The sequence below is a fragment of the Orycteropus afer genome, unplaced genomic scaffold (assembly GCF_000298275.1).
Source record: "Orycteropus afer afer isolate SDZICR_OR568_19922 unplaced genomic scaffold, OryAfe1.0 scaffold00204, whole genome shotgun sequence".
NCBI lineage: Eukaryota > Metazoa > Chordata > Mammalia > Tubulidentata > Orycteropodidae > Orycteropus > Orycteropus afer.
This window is the reverse complement of record NW_006921791.1, coordinates 5,397,559-5,420,203: the sequence shown is the minus strand read 5'-3', so window position 1 is coordinate 5,420,203 and position 22,645 is coordinate 5,397,559.

Genomic DNA, 22,645 nt, shown 5'->3' with positions numbered 1-22,645 from the left:
GTGACAGGAAATAAAACAGAGTTGATTAAAGGCTGACTATGTGAAGTGGCTGAGAAGGTTAGGGCAGGCATTCATGGCAATCAAACCAAACCTGGAAAACCCCTTAGGTTTCAGAAAAGATGAGGTCAATGTGTGATAGTGCATGTCAAAATTAGTAATTAGAAGCCCAAGTTGGTAGAAATGGTTTTTATTTTAATCCTTGAGGAGGGATATGTGATTATTTGGAATGTTTTATTTGGAATGTTTAATTTTTTCTTTCTGTGTATATGTGATTATATATGTGTGTGTGTGTGTGTGTGTACATACATATATATACATATATATATAATTTCAAAAGAAAAAAGCAGATTTGGATTTTTTAAGGTGTATGGGTGAAGCGTTTGCATTACAATTTTGCCACTCTTAGGTAAATAAAGGAGCTCTGGTGGTGCAGCAGTTAAAACATTTGACTGCTAACCAAAAGGTCAGTGGTTCAAACCCACTAGCTTCTCTGTGGGGGAAAGATGAGGCAGTCTGCTTACTTAAAGATTTACAGCCTTAGAAACCCTATGGGACAGTTCTACTTTGTCCTATAGGGTTGCTAAGAGTCGGAATCCACTCAATGGCAGTGGGATTCGGTAAATGTGCTAGAAGGAAACCTAACCATGGCATGAAATATTAACAAGACACAATGATCTACCTAGAGACACTTATCCAAAGTGTTTTAAACATGAACCTCTTTGGACAAATACTTTCTTCTCTACACAGAGACACCTAAGTCCATTGACTTGAGCTTGAGTTGATATTCTCTTTTTATTACCCCAGTTTGGTATTTCTCCTACCTATGGTTGCTTCTTTCTCCAAATTCCCTTCCCATAAGGTAATTTCCTGGAAATCCTGATGCCTTGCACCCTGCCTTACGAGAGGTCAATTTTCAGTTCTTAATTCCTTGTTATGTTTTCCCTGAAATTAATGCTTTTCCATTATGACTGGAAAAAAAAAAAGCAAGGATGTCTGCCCTCATCATTCTTAGTCAACATATTACTGGAAATTTTAGCCAATGCAGTAAGCAAGAAAAGGAAATAAAAAGCATGCAGATTGGAAAGGAAGAAATAAATTATTTGTATTTGCAGATGATATGATTATCTATATAGAAAAGCCGAAGAAATCTACATAAAAACTCTTAGAGGTAATAAATGAGTGCAACAAGGTAGCAGGATACAAGATGAAAATGGAAAAATCAACTGTGTTTCTATACACCAACAAACCCAAAAAATCTTAGACCCGTTGCTATTAAGTCATTTCTAATTCATAGTGACCCTATAGGACAGAGTAGAACTGCTCCATAGAGTTTCTAAAGCTGTAAATCTTTATGGAAGCAAACTGCCTCATCTTTCTTTCAAGAAGTGGTGGGTAGGTAGCTGAGTGCTATGACCACTGTGCGAACAGGGGTCCTCAAATATCAACAATAAATGTGTAAATTGAAACTAAAAATGTAATACTATTTACAGTCTCTGCAGAGCAAATGAAATAATTAGGGATAAATTTAATACACTATATACAGAAACTGCATGCTGAAAATTTCAAAATGCTGATGAAAGATAGTAGAGCCTAAATAAATAGAAACACATACCATGTTCATGATGTGGAAGACTCAACATAATAAAGATGTAAATTCTACCCAAATTGATCTATAGATTTAATATAATTTTGATCAAAATCCCGCAAGGTGCTTTGTAGACATACACAAATTTCTTTTAAAACTTATACGGAAAGATATAGGACTAAAATAGCTAAAACACTTAAAAACATTCTATTGGATTAAGTCCTGATGTTAAGACTTACTATATTGCTATAAAAATTAAGACAGTGTGGTATTGGTAGAGAAATAGTTACATAAGTAAATGGAAAAACCAAACTCACTGCTGTCGAGTAGATTGTGACTCATAGCAACCCCTCTTTGGGTTTGCAAGGCAGGAACTCTTTGGAAGTAGATTGCCCACTCTTCCTTCAGAGGAGTGGCTGGTGGGTATGAACCACCAGACTCTAGTTAGCAGTCAAATGCCTTAGGTAGCACACCACCATAGAAAAGAAATTTTTGACAAAGTTAAAAAAAAAATTCAATAGAGGAAAAATAATTGTACCAACAAATAGTGCTGAAGCAATGGGACATTTATAAACAAAAAATAAATAAACTTTTACCTAAACCTGTATCTTATAAAAGTTAACTCAAAATAGATCAAAGATTTAAATGTAAAACTATAAAACTTTCAGGAAAAAAGGACAAAATCTTCTAGATCAAGGGCTAGATGAAGAGTTTATAGACTTGTCTTGATAAAGAAGATAGTCATTAAAAGCATGATCCATAAAAGTGAAAACTGATAAATTGAACCTCGTCAAAAGGATATGCAAAAGCTTGGGATTCCACACCCCACCATAAAGATCATCAAAGAAAAATCAGGGGCAAACTTAGGGGCTGTAATATATGGCATAAATACATTATCAAACACAACTAAAAGTGCACAGACAGCAGAAGACAAACTAGATGACTAGGACCTCCTAAAAATTAAATATTTATATGCATCAAAAGGGTAAATAAAAATAGAACCTCCAGGAAAAAAATTTTGGCAACCCTATATAGGGCAGAGAGCTAATCTCAAAAATTTATAGAAAACTTTAACACCTTAACAACAAAAAGACAAGCAATTCAATTAAAATATGGGCAGAGGACATGAACAGACACTTCACCCAAGAAGACATTCAGGCTGCTAACAAACACATGAAGAAATGCTAACAACCATTAGCCATTCTAAAACCAAAAAACCAAACTGAATGCCGTTGAGTTGAATCTGACTCATAGCAACTCCCCCTTGGTTTCCGAGGCGGTATCACTACGGAAGTAGATTGCCCAATCTTCTTTTTGAGGAGTGGCTGGTAGGTTTGAACCACCAGCCTTCTGGTTAGCAGTCAAATGCCTCAGGCACTACACCACCATAGCACCCTTACTAGCCGTTGTTGTTGTTGTTGTTATTTGCCATAGAGTCAGCCCCAACTCCTAGCGACCCCTTCTTGGGTTTCCGAGGCAGTTATCACTACGGAAGTAGGATTGCCCAACCTTCCTTCCGAGGAGTGGCTGGTGGGTTTGAACCGCCAGCCTCCTGGTTAGCAGTCAAGTGCCTTAGGCACTATGCTACCAGAGCTCCGTTAGAGAGATGCAAATCAAAACTACAATAAGATATTGTCTTATTCCAGCATTAATAATAAGGTTGAAAAAACAGAAAACAAATGCTGATGAGAATGTGGAAAGACTGGAACATTCAGACAGAGTTGCTGGGATTGTAAAATGGTGCAACCACTGTAGAAAAGTGTAGGGTGCTTTCTTTAAGAAGTTAGAAATAGAAATACCATATGATCTAGCAATCCTACTACTATTTATAGAGAAATAAAAGCCATGACATGAACAGATATATGCATACCCATATTCATTGCAGCATTATTCACAATAGAAAAAGATGGAAACAACCTAGGTGCTCATCAATGGATGAATAGATAAACAAACCATGCTACATACACACAATGGAATACTACACAGTATTACAGAATAATGATGAATTTGCAAAACACCTCATAACATGGATGAACCTAGAGAATGTTATGCTAAAAGAAATTAGTCAATCACAAAAGAACAATTATTGTATGAGACCACTATCATAAAAAGTTAAAAAAAGGTTTTAAACAACCCCCCTCCCCACAAAAAAGGGCTGTTCAGGGTTCTTGCTTTTGCAAATTCCCTCTGAGCCATACAAAAGTAAAGTTGCAGAACAATACAGAGAGGTGTTGAGGATCCCAAGAAGTTGGTTAGAGATCTGTCTCCTCTGATGTCCACCAAGGTGACTGAGGGCCTGTAATAGGTAGTTCCACTTTGGCTCTGTGCCAAGTGCTGGACTGGAAGAAGGAAGAGTCCAGATAAATGGCCTAAGACATGCATGCTAGTTCTCTGGCTGGAGTGACGTGTCAAGTAGAGCTCTGGAGTCCACATGCCCTAATGAGAAGGCTTAGAGGTATTGAAGCCCAAGCCCCCTAGAGCCAGGAATGGGAGGGTCCAGGAGTGGCCGAGGACCACAGAGTGGTAGGTTTCAAGTAGGAATTAGGTAAGAGGAGGGTGCAGAGGTTTCCAACAGCTAAGGGAGACAAACTTGTTTGTCAGTTTGTCATCTCATGAGGCTTGTATGTTGCCGTGAGGCATGAGGCTGTGCCACTGGTGTTTCAGAAGCCAGCAGAGTTGCACATGGTGCACAGGTTTCAATGCAGCCTACAGACTATGACAGACTAGGAAAAAGGAGGAGGCCATCCACTGCTCAAAAATTGGCCAGGGAAAACCTTATGAATAGCAGAGAAACACTGTCTGATACATTACTGGGCAACTTATGAATAGTTTGTAAACATTGTCTGACACAGTGCAGGAAGACTAGTCCCTTGGGTTGGAAGGCACTCAAAATAGGACTGGGAAAGAGCTGCCTCATTAGAGTAGAACCAACCTTAATGATATGGATAAAGGAAGTCTTTCAGGCTCTCCATGTGCTGACATGACATGACTCAAGTTGAGGAGAAACAGCTGCAAACATCCATTAATAATCAGAACATGAAACATACGAAGTATGAATCTAGAAAAATTGGAAGTTGTCAAAAATGAAAAGGAACTCATTAAGATTGATATCCTAGGCATTAGTGAGCTGAAATGGACCAATTTTGGCCATTTTGAATCAGACAACCATATGATCTACTATGCTGGGAATGACAAATTGAAGAGGAATGGCATGGCATTCATCATCACAAAAGATGTTTCAAGATCTGTCCTGAAGTGCAATGCTGTCAGTGATAGGATAATATCCATATGCCTACAAGGAAGACCCTTTAATACGACTATTATTCAAATTTATACACCAACCACCAAAGCAAAACATGAGGAAATTGAAGATTTTTATCAACTTCTACAGTCTGAAATTGACCAAACATTCAATCAAGATGTGTTGCTTATCACTAGTGATTGGAATGCAAAAGTCGTGAACAAAGAAGAATCACCGGTAGTTGGAAAATTTGCCCTTGGTGACAGAAATAATGCTGGAAATCACATGATAGAATTTTCAAGACAAACGACTTATTCATTGCAAACATCTACTTCCAACATCACAAACAGCTGTACACAGGGACTTCACCAGACGGAGGACACAGGAATCAGATTGACTACATCTGTGGCAAGAGGAGATGGAAAAGCTCAATATCTTCAGCCAAAACCAGGGCAGGAGCTGATTGTGGAACAGACCATCAACTGCTCATATGGAAGTTCAACTTGAAGTTGAAGACAATTGAAACAAGTCCACGAGAGCCAAAATATGATCTTGAATATATCCCTCCTGAATTTAGAGACCATCTAAAGAATAGATTTGATGTGTTGAACACCAATGACCGAAAACCAGAAGAATTGTGGGATGACATCAAGAGCATCATCCATGAAGAAAGCAAAAGGTCATTAAAAATATGAGAAAGAAAGAAAAGATCAAAATGAATGTCAGAAGAGACTCTGAAATTTGCCTTGAGTGAAGAGTAGCTAAAGCAAATGGAAGAAATGACAAGATGAAAGAGCTGAACAGAAGATTTCAAACAGCAGCTCTATCAGACAAAGCCAATTACTATAATGAAATGTGCAAAGACCTGGAGTTAGAAAACCAAAAGGGAAGAACATGCTCAGCATTTCTCAAACTGAAAGAACTGAGGAAAAAATTTAAGCCTCAAGTTGCAATATTGAAAGATTCTATGGGCAAAATATTGAATGATGCAAGAAGCATCAAAAGAAGGTGGAAGGAATACACAGAGTCACTGTACCAAAACAAAACAAAACAAAACAACAACAACAACAACAAAAAAAAAGGTCAATCTTCATCCATTTCAGGAGGTAGCATATGTTCAAGAACCAATGGTACTGAGGGAAGAGGTCGAAGTTGCACTGAAGGAATTGGCAAGGAAGAAGGCTCCAGGAACTGATGGAATACTCATTGAGATATTTCAACATACAGATGCCTCACTGGAGGCACTCACTTGGTTATGTCAAGAGATTTGGAAGACAGCTACCTGGCCAACTGACTGGAAGAGATCCATATTTGTACCCATTCCAAAGAAAGGTGATCTCACAGAATATGGAAATTATCAAACAATATCATTAATATCACACACATGTAAAATCTTACTGAAGATAATTCAAAAATGCTTGCAGCAGTATATTGACAGAGAACTTCCATACATTCAGGCTTCAGAAGAGGATGTGGAATGAGGGATATCATTGCTGATGTCAGATGGATCTTGGCTCAAAGTAAAGAATACCAGAAGTGTTTTTACTTGTGTTTTATTGACTATGCAAAAGCATTTGACTGTGTGGATCATAACAAATTATGGATAACATTGATAAGAATGGGAATTTCAGAACACTTGATTATACTCATGAGGAACCTGTACATTGACCAGGAGGCTGTTGTTCAAACAGAGAAAGGGAACACTGTATGGTTTAAAATCAAGAAGGGAGTGCATCAGGGTTGTATCCTTTCACCATAATTATTCAACATGTATGCTGAGCAAATCAGAGAAGTTGAACTATATGAAGAACGTGGCATCAGGATTGGAGGAATTATTATTAACAACCTGTGATACTCTGACGACACAGCTTTGGCTGCTGAAAGTGAGGATGATTTGAAGTACTTACTGACGAAGATTGAAGAATACAGTCTGCCGTATGGATTACGTCTCAATATAAAGAAAACAAAAAATCCTCACAACTGGATCTGTAAGCAGCATTACGATAAATGGAGAAAAGATTGAAATTGTCAAAGACTTCACATTGCTTGCTTCTACAATCGATGCCAATGGATGCAGCAGTCAAGACATCAGACAGCATATAGCACTGGGCAAATCGGCTGCAAAGGACCTCTTTCAAGTGCTAAGGAGCAAAGATGTCTCCTTGAGAACTAAGGTGCGCCTGATACAAGCCATGGTATTTTCAATCGCCTCATATGCATGTGAGAGCTGGACAATGAATAAGGAAGACCAAGGAAGAGTGGATGCTTTTGAGCTGTGGTGTTGGTGAAGAATGCTGAAAGTACTATGGTTTGCTAAAAGAACAGGTCTGTCCTGGAGGAAGTGCAGCCAGAATGCTCCTTGGAGGCGAGAATGGTCAGACTTCGTCTCACATACTTTGGTCATGTTGTCAGGAGGGACCATTCCCTGGAGAAGGATATCATGCTTGGTAAGGTGGACGGTCAACGAAAGACGGGAAGGCCCTCAATGGGGTGGATTGACATGGTGGTGGTGGCGATGGGCTCAAGTGTAGCAAGAATGGTGGAGCTAGCTCAGGACATGGCGGTATTTCGTTCTGCTGTGAATAGGGTTGCTATGAGTTGGAGATGACTCGATGGCACTTAACAACAACAACAGAGGTGTTAAGATTGCCAGTAGAATGAAGAGGCTTGGAAACAGAAAAAAAGCCACAGAGTTGGGGACTTCACAACCAAGGGCAAACGCCTTGAACTGTGGATTTCAATATGATGCAGCTGCATGATGCTCTTAAAATCCAGAGACGCCCAGCTGCATTTTGAATAAGCAATGAACAAGGCTTTCAACAACAGATGAACCAGCCATCCCCCAGCGTAGACCAATTAGGACTCAGGTGGCACATATGGGCTTAATCCTCTCTATCTACCTTCAGGGGTCACGTAGCTTCCCAGAGCATGAGATACCAACTTGAGAGAGGGAGGAAGAATTATGAACCATTAAACATTTTCCTCAAAGAAGCTAAATTAATCTTAAAAGACCATGCAACTGAAAGAGAATGAGATACACTTACTGACATCCATTTCAATACAATACAAAAGTTGTATTGTCCAGTATGTGGCCTGTAGGAGCAAGCTATGTTTTGGAGGCTGGTGCATCCGAGTTATTTAATGTATAATTTTTCTCTTCTCTATATACGTATAATGGTAGAAATTTGAAGTTGTTCAGGAAAGTACAAAATGAAAAGCAAAGCTTCCTTTGCCCCAAGTTTCTCTCACAAAAGGTACTTACTATTAACAATTTCTATAACTCTGCTCAAAGAAATGTTTTACTTACTGTTTTTTATTTTAAACAAAAGAGATAATCTATAACACTCTTGTACCCTGTACCTCACTTGCTTTTTGTCCTATTTAAAATGTTTGAAAATGTTTCCAACTTGACTTCCCCCACCCTTCTTTAATTTTATTGGCTGTGAAGAATTTCAGGATCTGTATTTATATAATTTAATGAGTCCTCTAAAGGAGCCCTGCTGGCACCATTGTTAAGTGCTCAGCTGCTAACTAAAAGGTTGGAGATTCAAACCTACTCAACTTCCTTGTGGGAGAAAGACCTGGAGATCTGCTCCCATAAAGGCTGCAGCCTCGAAAACCCTATGGGGCAGTTCTACTCTATCCTGTGGGGTCACAAGGAGTCAGAATGGACTCCATGAACACAATAATGAGTCCTCTACTTATGGATACTTTATTTCAGTGTTTCCTTTTCGAACTAAGTGGCAGCTAACATCTTTCTTTTTTCCTATATATTTTGGTGAACATTTCTGAGTATATACATAGAGAAATAACTAGTAGTGGGATGTTTAGAGCATGTTGTTAGGTGCCGTCCAGTCGGACCTGACTCATAGTGACCCCTCCTTGGGTTGCCAAGGCAGTATCACTACGGAAGTAGATTGCCCCATCTTCCTTCTGAGGAGTGGCTGGTGGGTTTGAACCTCCAGCCTTCTGGTTAGCAGTCAAGTGCCTTAGCCACTATGCTACCAGAGCTCCTTATCTTTATAATAAAAGGTAAAACATACTCAAAATTTAAAAAATATTCAATTTGATGGTCAAAGAATAAAAAGTTAATTACATTCCCCTACTAGCTCTTTTCCCCTTTCTCTGTCCCAAGAGAGTTACTGTTTTTATTTCTGTTCTACACACAGCCTGTAATTTCCATAAGACAGGGGTTAAAACTTGTTCAAATGTTCAACATATGGTACTTGATACTTTTCAACTGACTAGTTATGTAGATTCTATGAATGGAAAGAAAGTGAGTAAGGAAAATACCCATGAAAAGAGTTTTCAGTCCTAAATCTTAAGTAAGCAGAAATTTCCAGGGAAACCTGAAGAAAGTGAAATGAGCTCATTTCAGTCTCTGCTTTTTGCTCACCTAAACTTCCCTGTACTCCCAGGTATAACTATAACCAGTCCTGGGAGATCTGTAGCCAAAATAAGGCATATATAGAGTCCTTATTCTTACATTTCATAGACCAGAGTTTTGAGGGTCATAATGATTGTGTGGCTCTAGTTAAAGAATTCTGGCCATCTAGTGGCTTGTAAAGACTTGAGGATGCTAAAGCATTGTTAGTTGGATGACATGATCTCCAAGTACAGTGTAAGAAAGCTGAAATAGAATGGGTTGGTTACACGTAGGCATATTTATGGTACTAGGAAAGGATATGTGACAAACTGACATAGGGGAAATTTAGAAGAACTATCAAAAGCATATCAGTGTGAAATCATTTTGCTTAGGGAAGAATAGTCCTGCCTTTGTTTACAGTTCTCCTTCACTAGGTTACTAAGCTACAGCTGGTGTTTATGAGAAGAGTAGGAGGGCAGGCAGGCTGAGAGAAGAAGAGATGGAGGTCTGGAATTTGTTTAGCACATGTTGGAGGCTTAACATACATTATCTCATTTAATGTTTAATTGTGGTAACAACCCTTCTGGTAGATATTATTATCTCCATTTACAAATGAGAAAAATGAGGTATGGAGAGATAAAAAAGTAGGTCAGACTCAACTCACTCTTTATAATGATCATCCTGAGTCAGCTAGAGAGGGAAAAAACTGTATTTAATATGCTCTGTTTAAGAAGGCAGTGTGCATGCAACTAATTTGAAAAGATTTCCAGAAAAGTGGTTCTACAAAAGGTTTTGGTCTTGAAAGGGATAATTTTCTATTATCTCAAAAATTGTCTGCTGTAAGTGTATTCCCCCAAATAGTTGCTATTTCCTGGGTGTTCAGAAGGAATTGCATACACAGAGCTGTGGGTATCCTTCAGTTTATCATGGAAAGATCTAGTTTTCCCAGACAATTCAAACTCAGGGCTTCATTGTAAAAGACTTTGGAGAGAAAATTTAATCTGATTTGGGGGTTCTGAGAGAGGCAGGATTTTGGTTGATGAAAGCTCACGCTGTTTGAGGGGGAGATGAGAAGGTTTATTTTAATGACTATTTAACAGTTTCCCAGGAGGGCCTGAGGTTCCAGTCTTAATGCCCCTCTTCCCTGCATAGGGTGGTTCCCAATATAATAGTGGTAGTTTCTGCCCTGCCTGAAAATGAGTCTTCTTTTAGATGTAGTTGGGGAGGCTACCACGCTTGGGCAGTAATGTAGAACAATTTCTATTTGGACGTAAGTGCATGATACTTTTAGAAAACCAAAACCCAAACACTTCAGATTTGTTGTTGTTCATCCCAATATACAAATAAAGCAATATTAAGGAAATCTATTTCTTGCTGCTCTTCCTCTTTTCACCCTTCTCTAACAGCTTTGGTTATGGGGTGTCCACTGAGTGTGATGGATAAGGTTGTATGTCAACTTGGCTGGGCCATGATTTTGAGATACTTGTCAGCTGGATGTAGTTGTTCCCCATGATGTGATTGGATTGATACAATCACCTGCATGGTGGAATCTGCTGTGAGCAGTTAATCAGTTGAAGGGAAGTTGCCTTTGGGGTGCAGCCTGCTTCTAATATATATGGAAAGGATCCTGCATTTGGTTCATAATTCATCATCTCCGGTTCCTGGACTTGAACCAGTGGCCTGCCATGTTGCCTTCCTATCTCGAGATTGCTCATAGACTTGAACCAGTGGCCTACTGTGGTGCCTGATCTTGGGATTATCCCATTTTACCTGCTGATATTGGATTCATCAGCCTCCACAGACAGGAGATGCATAAGTCAGGAGAAGCCTCCCACTTGCTCCAGTGGGCTTGGAAGGCAGAGCTGAGGCCCGACATTGAGGGTCCTCCACTCAAGCCTCCCAAGCTAGTGCTCTGAACTTGGACTTCTAGTTTTATTTGTCCCCTAGAGCCAGCACTCTGAATTCAGATTTCTAGCCTCATAAACTGTAGGAGAATAAACTTCTGTTTGTTAAAGCCATCCATTTGTGGTAGTTCTGTTATAGTAGCACTAGAGAACTTAGACAGGAACTCACTGGAGGGTCTCTGGGGAAATGTGTCCTCTACTTTCAATAGCTTGGCCTAAAATTAACAAGGGAAGGGAAGGTCATTGTGTGTGACTGGGCCCACAGGAGTACTGAACCTGGGGGTGGGCAGTGATAAAGTCACAATAGAGTAGACCAGGCCAGGTACCCTGGTAAGTATACATGCATGTCCTCTGCTTTCTCCCTCTGCAAGGCCACTCCTTGTCATGAAAAACAACTGATATTTATTCTATAAGCTTTGCGAAATAGCCTTTGTTCCTCCTGGCTCTGGAAAAGGGGCCTTAATCCAAAGTGATTACTTTGCAGCTCACTCAGATTTATTCTTTGGTGATAGCCTCTCCTCCTCCTTCCTGAATCTTGGCCTCAAATTACCCACGGCATGTCACTGAAGGGCCATATGTCTTTCCTTTGCTGTGCAGAGAATGACATTGAAATCTCTTTGTCCTCTCTGAAGCTTTTGTGTGTGCATGTGTGACATTGACCTCAGTGGTTCATTTCCACCTCCAGTTAAAAGGAACCATAAAAAGCACAGGGATTTTAAAAAATAGCTCAGTCGGAAGGAAATAGCTCTCCCATAGAGGACTCACAGGGTCCCTGTGTCTGTCTTTCTCTTTTTGCCATTTGCAAAGCTTCTGACTGTTTGAGTGCCCCATGGAGTCGGGAGTCAGTGATTGCAGGGTCAGCTGGAGGTGCACCTGGGTATTGTTTGGGCAAGGACATGAATGGTCTGCCTCCTTATTTGTTCTGTTCCTTGAATCTATTGTCTTTCCTGTCAGGCTTAGAAAGAACTCTAGAAAGGGCCTCTTGCTCTTTGTTGCTCAGGTCACTTAAGTCTCACTGAAGAAGGACTCTTTTCCCTTTTGAGAATCTCAATTCCTGGTTTCGTAGATTGGCCAATTGTCTGGATAAAAGGATTGGGGGGAAATTCCCTTTCTTCATTCTGGTGTTTCCTTTTTGCTTGTAAAGAACAGTACTGGCTGCTTTGAATTTTGCCCAAGATGTGTTATGTCTTGTTCATTTGTCCACAAGATTATCTGGCTACTTTGCCTTCCCATCTCACTTCTTTACTGGCCCTCCCAGCATTTCACTTCTTATTGGCATTTATATCAGGCAGAAGACAGGAAATGAAATGGCTCCATTTCACTGAAGCCAGGTATTGATTGGAAGGCATGCATAGGCACAGCAAAATTTTCAGTCTATTTAGAGTAACAAGGAGAATTTCTTTAGTCTTTTGTGTCTCTGCTGGACAGGAGGCTTTTGCTGTTTTGCATTATATAAAAAATAAAATTTCAAATTAACTGCAGTTTAGCTATGATTCAATTTTTAATTGCTTTGAATGAGTGCTTGACTCACATAGTATTTGATTTGCCAATTATCTGTAACATTAGGGTAATCTGTGCTAAAACTGGGGACAACTCCTGATTATGTTGAGTAAAAAAAAGAAACCAAAGAGTGAATGATTGTAGTGGAAAAATCCAAAAACCTCTGCCATTTAACTTTGCAGTGTATTTTATCCTTCTATTTAAATATGAACGTGTTGCCTATTCTGGAAATTCACTTTCCAGTAAAGAAATGGCATTATGAAAACTATCAGGAGAAATGGGGAAGCTGTCCCATTTCCAATTTACCTTATCTAATCCACCTGTCATGACCACACTATTCTTCCATAGATTAATGTTCTCAACAAAGCTTTAACCTAACCAAATGCCTCCTGTCTAGTTTTATAACTTCTCTGGGGCAAAGGAGTCCCTGGGTGGCACAAGTGGTTAAGTGCTTGGTGTTTCAAATCCACCCAGAGATACCTTGGACAAAAGGTATCTTATCCTAAAAAATGAGCTGTTAAAAACCTGTGGAGCACAGTTTTATTTTGACAAGTATAGGGTCACCATGAGTCAGAACTGACTCAGTGGCAACTGCCTCCCTACTCCCCTCTAGGCAAAAGAGATTATTTAAATCTTAAAAGTGGCTTCATTAGAATGCTACTTTTCTAGTTCAAGTTCTGCATCACTTGGCTCATTTATAAATAAGAAAGAGATTGACACTTGTGAAATCTCAGGAAGGAGCCCTGGTGGCACAGAGGTTAAACCTCTCATTTGCCAATGGAAAAGTTGGCGGTTTGAACCCACCCCTTGGAAGAAAGTTGTGGCAGTCTGTTTCCTTAAAGATCACACTCTTGGGAACCCTATGGGGCAGTTCTATTCTGTCCTAGAGGGGCATCAGGAGTTGGAATCAAGTCAAAAGCAGTAGGTTTTGGAGTCTCAAGCACCGTGCAAGCAAACTGAGACTCAAAAATTTTAATGATTTGTGCCAAGTTACATGGCTGGCAAGTGGTATGTGTAGGATTGGATTCCAGGTTTTTTTTTTTTTTTTTTTTTTTTCAAATCAGTAATTCTTAAACAACAATAACCTGAGTTCTTCCCGTAACTAGGTAGATTAAAGGGTCAAGCTCGGAGATTACAAATCAATAAAGCTGAGTTGTGACTCAGAACTGTGTATTTTTAATAGTTACCCAGGTGACCCTATGGTGATCTGCTTTCCCAGCCTGTGATAGTTGGAGTTGTGTGTCAACTTGGCAGGACCATGATTCTGAGTGGCTTAAGCAGCTGTTATGTGGTTATTCCCATGATGAAATTGGATGTATATGCTTTGAGCAGCCAATCTGTTGAAAGGTAGTTTTCCTAAGGATGTGGCCTACTTCCAATATATACATGGACATCCTGGGAAAAAGAGAGAATCGTCTCTGGATCTGGAACCTATTGTGCTGCCTATGACTGTTTGTGAGCAAGTAATCCACCATTCTGTCTAGTTATCTTGGATTCATCATCCACCATAGTCATCAGCCAGTATTACTGCCTGCTAAGCTTGAGCTCATCAGCTCCTGCAGCCGCGTGAGCTGGGAAAAGGCTCCAGTTTGACATTTGATCCAGGAACTTGGGACTTGTCAACTTCTATAATTGTACGAACCATTTTCCTAAGATAAATCTCTCTTTCTCTCTTTCTGTGTAAGCTTTACTGGTTTTGTTTCTCTACAGAACCAAGCCCAACACATAGCCCTATTCCTGGATACTCCCTTGAGAAACCACTTTCTAAACTGGACTGAGGCTAATTGAGCACTTCTATTGATATGATGAGATGAAAGCACAAATGCAAGGGTTGCTATGATTACAGATTACATATGTAAAGGGTAAATTGAGGGGTTTTGATTATCAGTGTAGTAGAAAGTCCTGAAGAGCAGATACTAATGGAAATTTCATTCACCAATTCATTCTTCCTACAAATATTTATCAATATAATACTTTAGATGCCAGGGCTACAGCAGTGAATAAGACAAAAGTACTTGCCGTCATGGAACTTATAGCCCAAGATGGGGAGCAGATAAGAAATATTTAAACATATAAATAAATAGGAGATCTGGTAGCATAGTGGCTAAAGCACTTGACTGCTAACCAGAAGGCTGGTGGTTCAAACCCACCAGACACTCCTCGGAAGGAAGGTTGGGCAATCCTACTTCTGTAGTGATACTGCCTCTGAAACCCAAGGAGGGGTCTCTATGAGTCGCTGGACTATATGAAGAAGAATGCAGCATCAGGATTGGAGGAAGACTCATTAACAACCTGCAATATGCAGATGACACACCTTTCTTGCTGGAAGTGAAGATGAGTTGAAGCATTTACTGATGAAGATTATAAACTATAGTCTGCAGTGTGGATTACACCTCAATATAAAGAAAATGAAAATCCTTACAACTGGACCAATAAGAAGCATCACAATAAATGGAAAAAAGATTGACGTTGTCAAAGATTTATTATTACTTGGTTTTACAATCAACACAAAAGGGAGCACTCAAGAAATCAGATGTATCACACTGGGCAAATCTGCTACAAAAGACCTCTTTAAAGTGTTGAAGAGCAAAGATGTCTCTTTGAAGACTAAGGTACACCTGGCACAAGCCATGGTATTTTCAATCACCTCATATGTGTGTGAAAGCTGGACAATGAATAAGGAAGACCGAAGAGCAGTTGATGTTTCTGAGTTGTGGTGTTGGTGAAGAATGCTGAAAGTACCATGGACTGCCAGAAAGAGTAACAAATCTGTCCTGGAAGAAGTGCAGTCAGAATGCTCCTTGGAAATGAGAATGGCCAGACTTTGACCTACTTTTGTCATACTGTCAGAAGGGACCATTCCCTGGAGAAGAATATCATGCCTGATAAAGTGGAAGGTCAGTGAGAAAGGGGAAGACCCTCAATGAGATGGATTGACACAGTGGCTGCAACAATGGCTCAGGTATAGCAGGGATTGCTAGGGTGGAACAGGACTGGGCAGTGTTTCATTCTGTTGTACATAGGGTTGCTATGAGTTGGAGAAGACTCAATAGCACCTGACAACAACAACAATATATATATATATATATATATATATATATATATATATAAACCAAACCCAACCCACTGCCATCAAGTTGATTCCGACTCATAGTGACCCCCATTGGATTTCCGAGGCATTAACCTTTACAGATGTGGATTGCCCTGTCTTCTTCTGCAGAGTGGCTGGTGGGTTTGAAAGCCTAACCTTCTGGTTAGCAGCCAAATACCTAGGCACTGCTCCACCAGTGCTCCCTATATACGTATGCATACACATACTTTATATATATGTATGTGTATATATATATATATATGGAGAGAGAGAGAGAGAGAGAGATTTATCTCAAGGAAATGGTTTACACAATTGTAGAGGCTGGCCAGTCCCAAATCTGTGATCAGACATCAGGTTGGAGGCTTCTCCTGACTTATGAAGCTGCATGGGCTGACAAACCCAAGATTGACAGGTTGAATGGCAGGTTTTGGCTCACAGGCTGTGGAGGCTAATGAATCCCCAAATCAGCAGGTATTACAGCAGACCACTGGCTCAAGTTTCAAGATCTGGAGATCATATCATGATAAGCCAGATTCAGGGTCCAGAGCAAGAAATAAAGCTTTGCCAGAATGCCTGCATATGCTTCATGCAGGCCACACCTCCAAGCCCTTTTCAACTGATTGGCTGCTCATAGCAGATCCCATGATGGAGATGACTACATTATGTCAGATCTCATCATGGGAGAGGGCTACACCATAACTATCAAACATAATCTTAACCATCACAGATGGTGATGACAGCAATGCCAAAAATAAACTATATAATGGAATTGACAGTAACTGGAGAGAGAACGGCTTTGAATAGAAAAGCTAGGGTGGTCGGGTAGGGCTTCTCTACAGAGGTGACTTTTGCCTGAGACCTGCATGTTAAGAAGGTACCAGACATGTAAACATCTGGGGAAATTTTGTAGGAGATAGCTCACAGCAGACAGTCTAGTTGTGTTGCAAAACTTTCCTATTACCAGCCACCAACTTGAAATCTTTGACTTCTAAAAGAAGACTTTCCTTGTGCCAGCAGGTCAGAAGCATCTTTATCTCCAGCAATAGGCATAATGCTTGGCACAAAATCAGTGTTCAATGGCAATTTCTTGAATTGACAAAAGTTTTGAAGAGAATTTTGTGGGACATATGTGTTCTTTTCCTTAGCAGATATGAAATCAACTTGCCTGAATTTCACTGGAAGAATATAAAGGATAACTACACATGAATGGCTATGTGTGACTCTTTCTTTCACAGCTCCTTTGCTTGTTATTATATCCCTTTCCCCAGTCCTATTCCTGTGTGAGGTCATTGGGTGGCACAAGCAGTTTGCACTTGATTACTAACCTAAAGGTTAGAGGTTGGAACTCACTGAGTGATACCACAAAAGAAAAGCCTGGTGATTTACTTGCGTAAGATTTCAGCCAGGAAAATCCTATGGAGTAGTTGTATTCTGTAACAATAGGAACACCATGAGTAGGAATCAACTCTACAGCAATGGGTTTGGTTTGATATTCCTGTGGCTGAGGGATCCTCTACAGGGATCAGGGATCTTAATTCTTCCATCTTTCCTGCCAAACAGGACTTCTCCTGGGTGTGCTTCTGAGATCAAAAGTTCATCAGATTATTGAAGAGCCTCAGCCTGATGAGTATAAACAGTGTTATAAGTTCCCAATTACCACTGCCAAATTGCTGCAACAAAGTCCCTTCTCACTGGTTCATAGGGGATTTTCATAATATCTCAAGTTTGGGACTATAACTTTGTGATTATTTTGTGTTATTGATATAGTCCATTTCTGTTCTTATCCCTCTTAAAACTTAGCAACAAGTGAATGAAGCTTTAGCTCTAGGCTTCTCACATACACAGGCTTCCTCCAAGGCTCTGTACCTAATTTTATATTAATAATTTTGTATTGTTTTCCTTAAAGAGACCCTCAATGTTGCACAAGCTTTAAGCTTCATAAAACCTGGATCAGCTTCTGCTTCTATTTGTTATGTGTTAAAAGCTCTTCTCTCTCATGCCCTGTCCCCCCTCCCCCCCGCCCCAAACCAATGCAAGCTCTAGTGCTTTGGGGAGCATGTTCTGTTCTCTGGGCCTGCGTTCTGTAAAAACAGACAAATACCTGCTGACATCTAAAACTGTGAGGGGGGGTTGGACTAGAGGATGTCTCAGAGTGCTTCCTGCTCTACAGAATTTGATAAGGGGCATCTGTGACCACAGGGATTTTCCTCATCCCTTGCCACTCTGCCCTTTCAATGTCCATCTCTGCTATAAAGATTCCCAGGACCTTCCTGCTGTCCCTGACTAGATTCTCCCCAGACATTGACCCTTCCTCCATTTTTCACTTTCCAAATTGTCTAGTTCTAAGTTGGCTACGAAGTCTCTGGGTAGTGCAAATTGTTAACATGCTTGGCTGCTAACTGAAAGGTTGGAGGTTCCTGTCTACCCAAAAGGCAACTTGGAAGAGAAGCCTGGTCATCTACTTCTGAAACAGTGGTCACTGAAAGCCAGATGAAGCACAATTCTACTCTGACACACACGGGGTCACTGTGAGCTGAAGTTGATTTGATGACAACTGTATTTTTAGGATGGGTATATGAGGTACAGAATCAGCTTTATTTGAAAGGGCAGTGAAAGAAAGCAGGTTATGAAAAATGATATCAACCAAATGGGAGCCAGCAATGGATAAGGGATAAGGCAAGAGTTGGTGCAGAAACTGAGAGGGAAGAAATACAAATTTGGATCTGATACAAAATGAGTGACAGTTTGCTCTTATGTGAATAAAGCATGATAAGTGGAGTTTAGGAGGGAAGGGCTAAGCTCCTGCATGGACAGGAAGAAGGAGGGAGGACACAGACACAGACCCAAGGGGCCGGTGGTGCAGTCCGCACCTGAGAGGTTGAGAGTCTGCCACTGAGCAAGGACAGTGATGAGATGATTGGATTAGAGGATATTTTAAATAGAATTCAAATTCCCTATTGAGGGGTAGTAGACTAAATTTTCTGGATATATACAGTACCTGATGTAGAGCCCTGATGGTACAGTTGTTAAGAGCTCATCGCTAATTGAAAAGTTTGTGGTTTGAACTCATCAGCCATTCGGGAAGAAAAAGATGTGGCAGTCTACTTCCATAAAGATTTATAGCCTTGGAAACCCTATGGGCAGTTGTTTTCTGACCTATAGTGTTGCTAGGAGTCAGAATCCACTCGAAGACTATGGGTTTTTTATTTTGTACCTGAGGCAGTGAGAAAATTTTAGATCACTCTGTATGAAAGTAGAAGACTGAAGGGCATGCAATAAAATAGCTCCTAACTGATTTTGTTAATTGGCATTTACATAGTGAGATTTTATAGTGTTACCTGTCAAACAGAAAATAGTTTAATAGAGTTTGCAAATGCATATCTATTGGTCAATACTATTTGTGCTATTTGGTTGTTACCTACTTTGGCTTGACAAAAACAAAACTTGCTGCCATCAAATCAATTCTGACTGATAGCAACCCCCATTGGGTTTCCCAGGTGGTAAATCTTTTCTGAAGTAGATTGCTTCATCTTACTTCCATGGAATGGCTGGTGGGTTTGGACCTCCAACCTTCTGGGTAGCGGTCAAATGCCTTAGACATTGCTGCCACCAGAATTTCTTTTAATTTGGCTACAGATCTATAAGTAAAAAGCAAAAAGACAAGGAGAAAGAACAAAAAAAGTTGTCTTGGAGTGCCTTACTTTGTGTAGGTGACAGCTAATCTGATGACTATAAGTGCTGATGGGAACTTGCTTCCTAAATAGCACCACATTTGGGACATTAACTGGCAAGGCAGGACTTAACTCAGAGGTTTCCAGCCCGGGCTGCCCAGCAGAATCACCTGTGGAACTTTTGAAGCTATTCTACCTGGGATGCCACCCTCAGAGATTCAAGTCTGGGGTGTAAGACTTAAACATTCTGTTTGTTTGTTTTTTAGCTCCTTGGATGATTCTAACATACAGCCTGGTTGAGACACATATCAGAGTTGACCCAAAGGAGGGAGGGTCAAGGAAGAGATTTTTGCATGCCTTATCACTGGTGGTACAATGACTAAGGCATTTGACTACTAACCAGAAGGCTCCACCAGCCACTCCTTGGAAAGAAGTTTGGGCAATCTACTTTTGTAGTAGTAGATATCGCCTTGGAAACCCAAGGAAGGGTCACTATGAGTTGGATCTGACTCTATGCCAGTGAGTTTGTTTTTTGATTATTATACTATATAATTCTCATCTTCCATGAAGGAGACCTGAGTTTGATTACTGGTCAACGTACCTCAAATGAAGCCACTAGGCAGCTGTCAACGGAAGCTAGGACATTGTGGTGATGCTGAACAAATTTCAGTGGAGTTTCCTGACTAAGATGATCTATAAAGAAAGACCTGATGATCTACTTCTGAAAATCACCCAATAAAGACCTTGTGGACCAAATTTGTCTAATCATCAGCTGATCATGGTGAATGTACAGGACTGAGCAGCATTTCATTTTGTTGTGCATGGAGTTGCAATGAGTTGGAGGCTGACTTGATGGCAGCTAACATCATCAGACTGGTGGTGTGTTGGTAATTTATGTACTGGCCTCACTTAGCCCACAGGCAAGGCCTTATGGGTCTGATCTGCTATAGGCAGTGTATTTGTCACTGGCCCAGAAGCCCTTGAACTGCTCCTGAGCCCAAGCTTCTGCCCTTTGGTTCTATCTCTTGATCTGTGCCCTCCTGGCTGCCTGGCTGTTTTTAATAACTCTTGTATTTCCTGTCATCTGTACACTTCTGCCAGAAGACTTTCCAGGACAATGCTTTGTCCACATCCCACCCTGCCCCAAACTGTACCATCCTTACCTTGCTACCCACTCCATCCAGGATCTTTGGCTTGGCCCCTGTCTGTTACTCTGATCTTTACCTGTTGATTCCTGCATCAGAGTTTTGCCTTCCTCTCTTCCCTTGACTTGTCACTATGACCTCACTCTTCTGCTTTGGCTCAACAACCTGTGGTTCCCTTTGACCAGGGAGTCTTTTCCATCATTTGTGGGAGCTGTTTATGGAGTCATTCATCACGTTTGGGGTGCCTTCTCAGTGCTTGGCCCATCTTCAGGGTCCAATTCTTTTCAGAGCACAGGACCACTAAAGTATGATGGTAAGCAAGCTCATTTCAGACTATTCCAAAGCTTATGATCTTGTGATCACGTACATATTTTTGTTTAAGTCACAACTTCCTGATACACTATAAACTCCTATAATGTGGCAGCTGCTCTGATTCCTCTGCAAGGTCTCTACCATGTCTCAGGCACTACCCTTCACACATTTGCCGATGACAGACTACTCTCCTTCCCATTCCCATGGCCAACACCTCATGGATGTTCCTGCTCCAGTTGCTATTTCTATAAAGCATTATTCCTAGTTCATCTGGGTATATCTGCCTAACATAATATTCTAATGTATGTTGTTGTTAGGTGCCATTGAGTCAGCTCTGACTCATAGCAACCCTATGTATAACAGAATGAAATATTGCTCAGTCCTGCACCACACAATCCCTGGTATACCTGAACCATTTGTTGCAGCCACTGTGTCAATCCATCTAATTGAGGGCTTTCTCCTTTTTCACTGATCCTCCACTTTACTGACCATGATATCCTTTTCCATGGAATGGTCCTTTCTGACAACATGACCAAAGTCAAGCTCATTGCCTTTGAGTTAGATCTGACTCATAGTGACCTCTCCTTTGGTTTCTGAGGCGATATCTCTACAGAAGTAGATTGCCCAGTCTTCCTTCAGAGGAGTGGCTGGTGGGTTTGAATCATCAGCCTTCTTGTTAGCAGTCAAATGCCTTAGGCTCTACACCACCAGAGCCTCCTATGACCAAAGTAGGTGAGACAAAATCTGCCCATTCTCATTTCAAAGGAATATTCTGGCTGCACTTCTTCCAGGACAGATTTGTTCATTCTTCTGGCAGTCCATGGTACCTTCAGTATTCTTTGCCAACACCATAACTCAAAAGCATCAACTCTTCTTTGGTCTTCCTTATTTATTGTACAGCTTTCATATACATATGAGGTGGTTGAAAATACCATGGCTTGGTTTAGGTACACCTTAGTTTTCAAAGAGACTTCTTCACTTGTCAGCACTTGCAAGAGATCTTTTGCAGCAGATTTGCCCTTTACAATGTGTTGTCTGGTTTCTTGTCTGCTGCTTACATTGGTGTTGATTGTGGATTGAAATAATATGAAATCTTTGACAATTTCAATATTTTCTCCATTTATTATGATGCTGCTCACTGTTCCACTTGTGAGATTTTCATTTTCTTTATGTTGAGGTATAATTCGTACTGTACACTGTAGTGTTTAATCTCCACCAGTAAATGCTTCAAATCATCTTCGCTTTCAGCAAGCAAGGTTGTGTTCTCTGCATATCACAGGCTGTGAATAAATCTCTTCTTCATATAGTCCAGCTTCTCAGATGATTTGCTCAGCATACAGATTGAATAATAAGTATGGTGAAAGAATACTTCCCTGATGCACTCCCTTCCTGATTTTAAACCATGCAGTATCCCCTTGTTCTGTTTGAACAACAGCATCTTGATTTATGTACAAGCTCCTCATAAGCACAATGAAGTGTTCTGGAATTCCCATTCTTCTCAATGTTATTCATAATTTGTTATGATCTACACAGTTGAATGCTTTTGCATAGTCGATAAAACACAGGTAAATACCTTCCTGATATTCTTTACTTTCAGCCAACATACATCCGGTATCAGCAATCCCTCATTACACATCCTCTTCTGAATCCAGCTTGCATTTCTAGAAGTTCCCTGTCAATATACTGCTGCAACCATTTTTGAATTATCTTCAGCAAGATTTTACTTGTGTGTGATATTAATGATATTGTTCAATAATTTCCACATTCTGTGGGATCACCTTTCTTTGGGATGGATACAAATATGGATCTTTTCCAGTCAGTTGGCCAGGT